This window comes from Pogona vitticeps, chromosome 4 (genome assembly GCF_051106095.1).
Source record: "Pogona vitticeps strain Pit_001003342236 chromosome 4, PviZW2.1, whole genome shotgun sequence".
NCBI classification, from domain to species: Eukaryota; Metazoa; Chordata; class Lepidosauria; order Squamata; family Agamidae; genus Pogona; species Pogona vitticeps.
In genome coordinates this window covers 66,833,666-66,847,070 of record NC_135786.1, presented here as the reverse complement: position 1 = coordinate 66,847,070, position 13,405 = coordinate 66,833,666, and the positions used below count along the sequence as shown (strand labels likewise).

Genomic DNA, 13,405 nt, shown 5'->3' with positions numbered 1-13,405 from the left:
GTTTGTCTGTTCTCGCCGTCTGCTTGCTTTGGCGACTCTGGGGGTGACTTTGTGGTGATATAGTGTGATTGCAAGTGTCTCTAGTTATATCACCAACTGTCAAATTGGGGCTTTGCCCAAGATATGGATGTATTTGCAGATCAGTCTATTCAAGCTTCTGGAAGAAAGTGTGTGTAAATGAAAAATAACTGAAACATGAAAAATACAAAATTAACTCAACTTCATTTTGTGACTCACAAATGGATAATCTTTAGGTGGTTTTTGCTCTGGCTGGAACTTTCATTATGTAAAATTGCTGATAGATTTCTGCATTGCTCATTTGATTATTCATTGGTTAGAAATTAATCTTGGAGTTAGGTGGGATTTACTGTATTCTCCCTTGATTCAGGGTCACTTTCCTGTGTACCACTGTTTAGGAAATTGTCACGTAATGTTAAATGACAAAAATAAAAGCTTCAAAATGTGGTTTGGTAAAAATAACATATGAATAAATTCCACTATTAAAATTTTCTGAAAAGCCATTCCTATTACTGTCTTGAACATTCTGGATGCTTCTTACTAATTGAAGCATGAAAATAATATGAACTCAAAGTCATGCAGCTATAATACACCTATTAGTAAAAATTATGCAGAGTAATAAAATGTGACAGAAAGTTGTTCTCCAATGAAACTCACGCTCGAACTCTTCTTGATAATCCATGCTAATTAATACTACATTGATTCTGATCAAAGTACATGTCAAGGGATCCTGGCCAAGTTTTCAAATAACCTCCCGTAATTACTCTTCATGTTTGTTGGTAAAAGCTTCATAGGCTGTTGTATTTAAAGATGAATTCTTATGTATCTTCCTGATAATGATGGTCTCTGCAGAGCAACAAAGAAGAAAAGCAGAGAGAGAGAAAAAATGCTCTGAACAAGAGGGCAGATAAACTGGTGGGTGGAGAAGTATGCTAATTTTTTTATGAAGTTTAAAGTAGTAATTCTAGAAATATTGTTTACACAACCCAGTGGCTCTTGTGAATGATTACTAGGCATCAAGACTACTAGATTGTTAACACCTCAATCTGATACCTAGTTAGAACCAAATTCCATCAAGTTGAAGGGGGCCTGGTGTTCATGGAATCGTAGCATTGGCCGGTGCTGCTTGAATAACCAGTCTTATTTTTTCATATGTTTCCTCTATATTTGACACTTTCCTAATCATATAAAAAGCAAGGGCCACAGTGATCATCAGGAAGGGGAAAAACCCAATACAGTACCCATATTAAGACAGTGCCTTTATTAGGCAAGTCCAAAAGAGAGTGTCATTTTTTTTACATCACTACAATTCCTCAGCAACTTAGATGATGAAGAGAGTGAAAAGGTGAGGGAAAGGATTCTCCAATATTGAACCCATGGGTGTCTGCCCTTAGTCAGACTTTGGAATGTGACAGCAGAAAGTGGATGTTTAAATTAGGCAGTAGCAGATGCTGTTGTAGGAATGAAAAACAGCAAACTTAAGTGTAGATCTGTTGTTTAATATGTTAGGCTGCAGCTAAACTCTTTGTCCTCAGAAGGCAGGGTAGCTGCATATGCCATAAGGAAAATGCTAAGACCTATGCTTTGGCAATACATTTATTCAAATAAATGTGTCTTTGTGATGGATTTACATCTTTTCTTGTGCTTGATGTTTATTTCATTAAAGAAAAAAGATAGTAGGTTTGTGCAGAGAAGGTAGGCATGTCAGTCTGTGCAAGCATATCAGGCAAAAATCCAAAGAAACAGAAGAAAACAAAACAAGACCAAAACATGTGGCACCCTAAAGACTATATTTTAATGTAAGCTTTCATGGACATGTCCACTTCATCAGATATATGAAAACAGGATGAAATGTTGAATGCAATATCAGTTCGACAAGTAGAACATTATAAATATTCATTGGCTCTTGGGTGTACAGTACATCTACATGCAGCAAGTTACGCCCTATGCTGTTTTAGGGTACTGTTATAAATATTCCTTTGGGAGACAGAAAACAGACACCAGGCCAGAACAGAGATGAGGGAGGAGAGAGAAGGGATTTGTGTTGGGGGTTTGGAAGACTGGGGATTCAGTTTAAACTCAAGAGGGGGGGGGATATATAAAAGTAAATATAAAAGTGAAAGAAGTTAGCTGAGAAATCACATTTCTTATTGTAGGTTTTACCCTCTGAGCCTTGTGATGAGCGATGTAGTTTACATTAAATATATAATTGTGTAAATTGTGGAAGCTACCGTGTTGTTTTACCTCTACATGATGACATCAGAGGGTAGTCAGTAGGAACATTTCCCAGCATTATTGTTCTTTCCAGTGAATCTTGCCTTCTCATGATGTGCCCGAAGTACAACAGCTTCAGTTTCATCATTTTTGCCTCCAGAGAAAGTTCAGGCTTGATTTGTTCTAGGGCCCACTTATTTGTCTTTCTGGCAGTCCAGGGTATCCACAAGGCTCTTTTCCAGCACCATGTTTAAAATCAATCAGTTTTCTTCCAGTCAGCGTTCTTCGTTATCCAGCTTTTGCACCTGTATATAGTAATCAGGAATACTGTCTTGTAGTCATAGTCTTTCCTAGACAGCTATAGGCTGGCCTCAGTGATGCACACACATTAGTAACCTCAATGAAATTAGGATTTACCTCTTTCCTCACATTCTCAGCCCTACCCACTTTCATGCTCTAACACCTGGATAGGACATATTTAGCTGTATGAACGATATCTACACTTCTCAGCTGAGAAAATGCCAGGTGCATTCATGTCTATATACATTTCAATAGAACTAATTTGGAGCTGTGTTCCTGCCATTTCCCTGTTATGGAGGATCATATAATAATCTGACTAGCGAGGCCTTATTTTTCCCATTACAGTGGACCCTCTGCTTATGGAATTAATCTGTATTGGAACAGTGGCTGTAGGTCGAAAAGTCTGTAGGTTGAGTCTCCATTGACCTACAATGCATTGAAAACTGATTAATCCGTAACCAGCTGTTTTTGTTCCGTTTTTGTTCCATTTTGGTTTTTTTCTGATCTTTAGGTCGATTCTCCGGCTGCAAGTTGAACCTAAATTTTGCAGCCAGAGAAGTCTGTACTTGAAAACTCTGTAAGTCGAGCCATCTATAAGTCGAGGGTCCACTGTACTGTTTACTCCTTCCTGTTCTGGGACTGTGGCATCCACAACAGCTTCCCTGCTTCTATACAACTTTGCAGTTTAACTAGCAATTCTGTTCATTACATTTACACACATTTAATGGGAATGTTATACAACTGTGGCAACTTTGTAACAACAGGGTGCTTAACTAAACAAAATCTTATATTGGAATTCTGATTCACAAGAAGGTTGCCAATGTCTGAAACAGAACAGCAAAAAATATAATAATACAGAGGGATGCAAATGTGGTGGAAGAATAGGAACACGTTACTTATGTTTCTAAATTCTTTTTAAGCTCCTATGGGTCCTTCTACTGAGAGAAAGGCAGGGTACAAGTAACACACACACACACACACACATACAAATGCACATGTGCACGGGCACACACACACATTATTACATGATGGTCAAACTATGGAGTAGGGATATTATGTTGCTCTTTTAATTTTTAAAAAATAGACAGTCACATACAAAACATGCAGTGTAATATTTCTCAGTTTCATTCCGTTTTTCACCATAGCCTGCCAACAGAGTAGAAACTCTGCACAGACACATCTAGGAAGCTCACAAAAATGCCTGGAAATTATCTTCTATATTTAACCCCTCAACTCTTGTTATGTGATGATGGAATTATCTGTCATTTAACCAAGTCTATCAACTTACAATTTGTAGTTTCAGAATAACACTTACTATTGCTTGTGTCACAATAGCACTGGACATTTCCTTGGTTTTGTCAAGTTTGTTTTCTTCCTTTTTCCCTCTCATAAACATCTGTGTCTGTCTCTGTGTGGTTTTCATTGTGTTGTGATTGTTGAGATACAGTTTTTCATCAAATTAAACTATAAAGAAGGCATATGAAAAGCTGGTGCCATTACTTTTGAAAGGAAAAATCCACAAAGCTTTCTGCAACACCTTATTATTATTCTGGGTCACTGTGATGTTTCCGTGCACCTTGGCATGTCCCTTTAATTGGATCCTTGCCTACCAAGGTCCAGCATAGTTGCATTGAAAGCTGACATTTCCAACTAACTGACCTTTTCAGGCCCAGTGATACTTCTATAATGATTATCCTCTTGCATTGTTTGGCCACAATACCACATACTTCAGAGCACATAAAGAATATGGTCTTTGAGAACTATTCAAAATTTCCAATCTCAAGTTAGCAAAATGAGAAAATTGGGTACAAACATTCATCAGATGTGTTATTGTGGAGGTATCGATTTGAATGCCCTTTCATTTCTCTGGGAAAAAGTGTTGTAGTATGGAGTTCTAAATTAACTTTTGTTCTGTTATTTTCTCTCTGTCCCAGTAACTATAAAAAGGTCAAATTCATTCATAAGCCTGAATAGATTTGCTGGATATAAGCAATAAGATAACAATCAACCTTCAAATAACCTTTAAAGAGACAGTATCTTCCTCTATGAACAATAATTGATCTACTCATTAAGCAGCAGAGAATTTCTTTCAGGCTCACCTAAGCAAAAAATGTATAGGAGTAAAGTAAAAGGACACTATCTAGAACAACAAGGAAATGAAATTTAATATCCTAAATGTTTTAATTTTGCATGTATCAGAGACATCAAAGGCTGCCTCCAGAGAAAGAAGTAAACAATCTGCTGTGTTCCAGATGTTTTGGACCTATAAATCATACCCAATGTAGCTAAAAATTGGAGGTTATGGGTGTTGTAGTTCAAAACATCTGGTGAGCAGCAGATTGCCTACCCCTTCTCCCCAAACCTTTCTTTATGATGAAGTAGATCCTTTATTGAAAAGATGAGGAAATTCTGCATTTATATAAATATAGGATGTCAGTGCAATTGTTGTTACCATCTATACATAGAGGACTGGGGAATGAGTGTGACATAAACTAAATACCTGATCTCATATTCAGAGGGGGGGATATACTGTCTGAACATGGCACAAAATATGTGAAAGTGCATAGATTGCTCTCCTGGTTGGAGGAAAAATAAACTCTGTTTGGAATTAAGATGAAGGAAGTCAATTTCATTCCTGCTGCCAGTAAGATTTGGCCCCGCAGTGCAGTGGGGCCAAAGAGTCCTTCCATTAGTAGTGAGATATTCTGCCATTCTGTGAGTATGTAAACTTTGGGGATCCCCATGCAGCAGTGGAGACCTAATCAGGCACTGGTTTGGTACCTGTGCCCATTCTATAGCCACTGGGTTTTAAAAACCTCAGGATATTCTATGGGCAAAATAAGACAAATGTAGCATTCAGGAATTCATTCCTTTGGGGGACCTTGTAGTCACTTACATCATGTAGGAACGAGAATGATTATTCTGAAACCAATGGGAGAGAAAATAATTTATTCTCGAAGGTGTTCACATCCGGGATCCAATGGTTGTTGTGGATTTTCCGGGTTGTTTGGCCATGTTCTTAAGGTTTTTCTTCTTCCTAATGTTTGCCAGTCTCTGTGGCCAGCACCCATCAGTTACAGTGACAGATAATCTCTCCCCCTTATCACAACAATACACCCACAATAAAAACATGCTGATCACCATAATCACCCAATCTCCTGAACAGGACAAAAGCTGATCCCACAGCTATAAATAGTCAACTATCCAAGCAAACTGCACCAGAGTACAGAGTTCTGACTCCTGTCCTCTGCAGATGCCGGCCACAGAAGCTGGCAAAATATTAGGAAGAAGAAAAACCTTAAAAACATGCCCAAACAACCCAGAACACCCACAACAACCATCAGAAAATAATTTTTAAGTGTTCTCGCCATTCCTCCAACTGTCCTAACTAGCAAAAGCCAATAGAACTTAGGAGCTGGTGGAAGATCCATCTCTTTAGTCTTCAATTCATAAGGAGATTGCTTTGTAAATTACCCAGGAAGGATGATTTAATGTGGAGAGCACCCTTCCTTTCAAGGCTATTCTTGCCTTCAGAAACAGATGTGATAACTGATTTGAAAAAGGCTCCACCCTGCATATTCTGTATGCTGCGATTATGGCAAGGGGGCCAATTTTTATCATCTAAAGGAATGTGGTCCTTAATTGCCAGATAGCTCAGTGGTTTAGGCATCTGGCTGCAGAGCCAGAGATTAGGATTTCAAGTTCCACAAAGGAATGAATTCTTGAATGCTACATTTGTCTTATTTTGCCCTTGACAGGGGCTGGACTTGATGATCCACAGGGTCCCTTCCAGCTCTGCAGTGCTGAGATATTATATATATATTTCACACACTTTTATCTATTGTTTGGAAAAGAATGTGTGTATTTTCAGGACTTTCTGTAAAGTTCAAAAAAAATTATATAATGGCTTTGATATCCATTTATTTATTTTGCAAAGAAATTTTAACAAATTTATTTTGTATTGTCCATCCTTAGTTTCTATTAACACTGGACACTGACTATTTCTCTATACCTTTTAAGGCAAATAAGTACAATATTTAAACCGGTTTAAGTGGTAGTGACTAGTTGAGTGGTAGTGAAATGCAGCTTTTGAGATAACAAGTGATAAAGATGTTGTTTTCCTACACTTTGCAATTCTTAGCTGCTTTCTACAATGACCTAGCTAACCTCAGGTTTATTAAGTTATTATCCAAAGTCAGACCTATTTATATGCATATGAAAATATGAAGAGAATATTAAAAATAGGTCTGCTGAGTTAGAATTCAAGAATAAGAAACAAATCCATGTTGAATGTATTTGCATGTAATTTACATGTAGCAAAATCAAGATTCATTAATTTTTTTAAAAATTGGCTCTGCTTGGAATATCCCCAGAATTCTGCAGACTTGGGTCTATTTAAAAAAAGTAATAGAGTGGGACGTGGTGGCGCTGTGGTTTAAACTGTGAAAGCCTCTGTGCTGCAAGGTCAGAAGACCAGCAGTTATAAGATCGAATCCAGGAGACGGAGTGAGCTCCTGTCACTTGTCCCAGCTCCTGCCAACCTAACAGTAAATGCGAGTAGATAAATAAGTACCACCACGATGGGAAGGTAACAGCATTCTGTGTCTAGTCATGCTGGCCATGTGACCATGGAAACTGTCTACACAACATATGCTGGCTCTACTGCTTGGAAACAGGGATGAGCACCGCGCCCTAGAGCCGGACACGACTGGACTAAATGTCAAGGGGAACCTTTACCTTTACCTAATGAATAGAACTTAAAACTTCAGTGCACTGAAAGATTCAAAAAGCCTCAATTTTTGAATGAAAATTTTGTTAATGCAGAAAGTTGCTGTAAATTTTAAAATTGCTATGTGTATTAAATGAATGTTTTAATTGTGTACAGTTTCATAACACAAAAACTAAGGCTCAGTTTTTGAAACCCTGAAAGGTGCCGTGTATATTGGCACTCTAATTTAATAATAATACTAATAATACTAATAATACTAATACTAATACTACTACTAATGATGATGATGATGATGAGATGATGGCAATGCTGATAATGCTTGACTGTTCATTAGTCAAAGTAAATGTGTCTTTCTATATTCTTAGGCCTATGGAATATATCTTCTTTGAAAATGGACTAAGGAAGGTTTTGTGTTAATAAAATTTCACAAGAATTCTTCCATATTTTCCCACCAAATATGGTTCATGCTAATTGAGATCTGGTAACATGTCATGGATTTCCTAAATACTGTAATGAACTAGCTGCTTGCTAAGATGACTTTGCTGAATTTCTTGGTTGTGAATACATTCACAATAAAGCTAAGAAGTGGAGCAGCTTCATACTTCATTCAGTGCAGGCTCAAGCCAGCTTGCTGCCTCAAGCAGGACCCTAATAAGCTGTACCCCCACACCCATACACCTCGCCAGGCAATGAGGCTTATGGCCTTGGACATGAACCATATTGCCATCCTAAAATTTCAATGATTTCACCCCTGCCCCAGTATAAGCAGCCCCAGCCTTCTAGGACCAAGAGTTGTTGCCACCTGAATCAGGTTCCTACATTTTGCTCTGGGATACGCAAAGTGGACTTTTGTTCAGGGGAACCGGAAGGTACTAACAGAGAAAGACATTCACTTAACAGAAGACTGAGAACCACTGTGTTTCTGTTCTGGTGTTTCCCTTTCCACCCAGGCCTTCCTGCGTAATCTTTCTTCCATTTGATTGTTAGGATATTCGACTTTTAGTTAGCCTAACTGAAAACATGAGATAACATTCTACATTTTCATGGAAGTGCCCTTAACTTAATTTCCTGGGCAGATGAAGAAACAATGTTTTCATGGACGGGTTTTGTTTCATTTGCCCATATATCTTATCTACATAGATGCAACATAGCTTGCTGTGCAATTGCAGCTGAAAAGTCATGGCAAAAACACTCTAAAATCACAAGCTGTATCATATTATCCTTTATAAATAGCCAACTCAATGGTACCAAAATGTATCATGATTTATTGAGTGAATGATAAAATGAATCATCTAACACAGAAGATGGTCTCTGAGCACCTTATTTAAGACAATTCAGTAATTGCAGGAAAAGAGCCCTCAGGCTATCTGTCCAGATAATGTTGATATGCAATTTGATTCTTCTAAAGTATCTTTGATAACTGAATTATCAAGGGACCAGTAAAGGTAACATCAGTCACTCAGCCATTTCATTTGAAGAACTTTGAGTGTTTGAAACCAGGAAAATTGTAATATAAAGCTGTGTTTCCACTAGTAAAAGCTCATGGAAATATCACAGTGGAACTAATGAAGAACTCATAGGCCACTTTCCCCAAATGTGACTCACATATAGGATTTGTTCATACAAGTTCATGTCAATAGATTGGTTTCTAAAATCTGTATGAGGGATGTTTCTTCCAGAAAAAGTGTTCTTGGTGAATGTTTGCCAAAGGTTTACTCTATAGCCTCTCAGAATTTGTCCAGAAGGTCAGAGCACACTCAAAACAGAATGGAAGGTAATGTAGGGAGCTGCAGCAGGAGGCAAAATGTGTCAGCTCCTTTCCATTAATTGATACATCTGCAGGATCAAAAGCATTTCCAGTCATGGAATGATTCCTATACAATGGCTTCCATAGATCATACAGTGGCATTCAGTTTATAAACAAGTATGTAACTTAAAACTGTCAGAATTGTATATTAGGAAAGTAGGCAAATCACCTCATCTCCTAAATCCTTTCTGAAGCCACATTTGATTATTTTTAAGGAACACCTATTTCTCTGTTGTCTCTCTCTCTCTCTCTCTCTCTCTCTCTCTCTCTCTCTGTGTGTGTGTGTGTGTGTGTGTATGAAAACACAATGAGTACTCTTTAGCAATTTAAATCTTGAGTATATCCAAAGGTAGGACACTGGAATCTTGCTGTGATTGTGATTTGCCCTTTCACTCCGGCACCTTTCCATTCTTTTTGATGGTTGTAGTATAGTCCAGCCTCCAAAGAAATGATGTGTAAGTGAATAAAATTTCTAATTATAAATAGCACATTCGAATCTATTGTATTTGCAGGAGTTCTGTGCATGCAACCTGATTCCCAGAGAATATTTCATACACACAATTGGGATGCACATGGGAGTAATACAGTATAGATTTTGGATTATAAGTATTAACATGACAGACTTTGTAGGAAGGCAAATTGTTTCCTTCCATATCCATTTATTTATTTACTTACTTACTTATTTTATTTATATGGTATTTTCTTCAAGAACTGGGACCTAAGGTGGGTTATAATATAGTACAGTTAAAAACAATAGAACATTTAAATATATTAATGTTACAACATTAGAATATAATTAAATTTATTAAATACAGCTGAAGTATGTAAGCTTATTCCTACTTTCCCTGTTGATTTCAGCTTCAGAATTTATTTATTTATTTATTAGTTAGTTAGCTAGTTAGTTGTGTGCCATTAAGACTTATAGTGATCCTAATAGGGCTTTCAATGTAAGTTAAATATTTAAGGAGTAGTTTTACCAGTTCATTTCCCGAGTGAGTTTTAATGGTTAAGTGAGGATTCAAAGCCTGGTTTCCAGAGTCCTAGTCTATCACTCTATCCACTACTACACCACAAATGTATCCAAAACATTTATAATCTGCCCTGTATCTAAGGATCTTGGGATGGGTTATGGAGCTATATAAAACAATTTTAAAGCATAACATTAAAACCATTGCACTAAAACCTGTGCAGACTATAATCCCCAAAAATGATGCCAATATCAGCATCAATCAAGCTGGCAAGGGGAGGTCATTCCACAGTTTGGGTGCTACAGCAAAAGAAGCCCTCCCCATGTCTCTACAAAGTGAACTTTTCTTAATGGTGAGACTCAAAGGAGCTCCCTCCCCCCCCCAGCAGATCATAGTGATCAGGCATGTTTATATTGGGAGAGGTGATGTTTCAATTATCCAGGTCTCAAGCATTTAAGAGCTTCCTAAGTCTTTGTGGTGTCTGCCCAGGTCATGCATATTCATATGCTACCTGCATAGACCAATGGGAGTGCTGGGGTGGAGTCAGGAGATATAAGAGACTCAGCAGGAGGCGATAGAGAGATAAGGAGTTTGAGATTAGTTGAGGAAGTTTAGGAGCTTGGTGTGGTTTTGGAATTTGGGCAGGAGAGTGGTGGTTGAGAGTGGATAAAGGAGGATGTTTGATTAAGAGTTAACAACATTGCTTGTCCTGTCAACATCTATAACAATAAAATTTTTGTATTTGGTTCTTTTAAAAATGACATATGGCCTTTATTAATAATAGATAATGTTTATGTAATCAACTGGTGGCAGCTGAAAGACACGTAGTGTGAGCTCTTACTTTGGTGAAACAAGCAAGGGCCACATGGGAATAGTGACAGTCATCATCAACAACTTGAACTCAGACCAGAGATGTACTGGCAGCCAGTAGAAATCCTTCAAAACTGGTCTGTCATGTGGGTTCTGGAAGATGTTCCTGTTAGCAGTCTAGCAGCTGTGTATTGCACTTGCTGCAGCATCTGTTGCATCCTGATTATTGAGGAATTAGATACAGCATGGGTGGACAACTCTGGATTTCAAAATAGGCATAGGATTGGACTCCTTGATCTCAATGCACAAGGAATTTACTTAACAATAGTTCCATAGTTCAGAAAGTCAGTGTTGGACTAAGTGGCCTGTACCATTTAGCTTTCTGTCTGTTAATTTTAAATAGTGCTTCTTGTACCTAAAATACTTAAGTTCTTTGTAATTGAAATTATTGTCATAGTAGTGCCATAACATCCACACAGTGAAGGTAAATGAATCATGCTGCAGTCTTTGACCTTCTGAAGTGCATTATTGTTGCATGACCATCAATATTCAATAAGCAATTCTAAAAATATGGGCAACCAAAACCAAAATTGGTAATATTTAGACTTGGCTTGTTATCAGCAGCAAATTTGGCGCAGTTGTAGCAGACAGTCTTCTATTGATCTGTGCCATCGTGGCGCAGTGGTTAAAACGCTGTACTGCAGCTAAAACTGTGCTCACGACCTGGGGTTCAAATCCCAGGTAGCCAGCTCAAGGTTGACTCAGCCTTCCATCCTTCCGAGGTCGGTAAAATGAGTACCCAGCTTGCTGGGGGGGGGGCAATGTGTAGCCTGTATAATTAAAATTGTAAACCGCCCAGAGAGTGCTTGTAGCGCTATGGGGCGGTATATAAGTCCAATAAATAAATAAATTAAATAAATAAATATTTGGGGAAGTTTTGGTGAAGTGTTTCTGAATTACAATCTTTAAAAAAAAGTAAAGCTGTTTTCCAACTCCCATGTTCAGAAATAAGTGACCCTAAACACTTATGTTGAGAGAGAATGTTAGGCCCCACACAATTTTTCTTTCTTTCTTTCTTTCTTTCTTTCTTTCTTTCTTTCTTTCTTTCTTTCTTTCTTTCTTTCTTTCTTTCTTTCTTTCTTTCTTTCTTTCTTTCTTTCTTTCTTTCTTTCTTTCTTTCTTTCTTTCTTTCTTTCTTTGCAAAGAATCCAGGTTGCAAGGGCTGAAATGTTAATTCTTTAAAAAAGGCTTTTCAAAAGTGAAAAACAGCCACTTTATATGGAGACTGAGCATGCCTTGTACAAGCTAGTCAGAAGAAGCTTTGCAAAATGAAACATTGCATTAATTCATAGATGGAGACAGGGAGGAAGATTTTTAAAGAGCAAAGTCAGAGAAACAGACTGAAAACTCAGGTTTTCTTTAAAAAGTAAAATAAACAGGTTTGTTTCAAAAGAAGTAATGGAGTTACAGTTCTTCAGAAAGGGGGATATTTTGCCATGCATTTTCAGTAAACATTCTCACAGGATTTCTGATACCAGTCTCCTCACATATGTTTCAAAGAGGAAATCAGCTCCTGGTCTAGGACAATCTGTACCTTTAACCGTATGAATGAGGATGCAGTAAGCTGACTCTTAGCTAACTTTTCAATTTATTCCTGGGTGAACAAGATGTAAAAATTCTGTAAAAATTGAGATACAAAAATAATATTATTATTATTTAAAATATAGATATTGAAAATAATTTTAAAATATATATTTTTTAAAAATACAGAATAAATATTCAGAAGCTCACTCATTCAAGCTGTGGAATTACTGGCTTTTGCTTTGTTGCTGGGTATGGTTTTACTTGACATTAGCAGGGTTTTGGTGTCTATCATGTCATAGTCTCTGTTCCAGCCATATTTTTAAAATTACCAAGCAATTATACAATTATACAATTGCTTGGTAATTAAAAAAATCTCCAAAGATGTTATGTGCCATCAAGTCACTTCTGATATGAGGTAACAATATGAATTGATATGACCTCCCAATTATCATATCAGTAACAGCTTTGCTCAAATCTTGCAAACAAACAACATCACATATTAGGTTGCACTCGTTTCCTGCTGTTCTCCATTTTTCATTAGTTAACCACTTCATATCCAAACACAAGCTACTGTCAGTGCTGTTTTTTTAAACAAATTCTTTAGGTATCTATTGCTTGTTGCCACAAATTAATCAAAATGCCTAGGAGAAATGGTAGTAAGCACAAGAAGCATCCTATAGACCATCTTGATTGCTGACATATCATCAACATTCAAGCTGCCCTTTGCTACATAAAGTTTGGAATCCTTTTTCCTGCTGGGAATGTGGGTAAGAAATTGTGCAGCAATATTGGACCATTTCCTCATATTTTGAATCATGGATACAAAATTGCAATATCCTATATTCATAACTGTAGGATTTTTAAAGAACTGGATTTATTCATGTGTATTGAGCAGTATCCTTAACGAATGTGACCTGCAGTAGTGTCTTAAAATATGATCCATTAAAACACTGGTTCTTAACCTTGGGTTACTCA

The 13,405-nt window shown here is 37.3% G+C and overlaps 1 protein-coding gene across 4 annotated transcripts in view; it reads left to right on the top strand.

Annotated features, from left to right (window-relative positions):
* The window catches only part of LOC110076152 (BEN domain-containing protein 5), a 1,026,237-nt gene that overhangs the window by 495,650 nt on the left and 517,182 nt on the right, over positions 1-13,405 (top strand). The window lies entirely within an intron of this gene.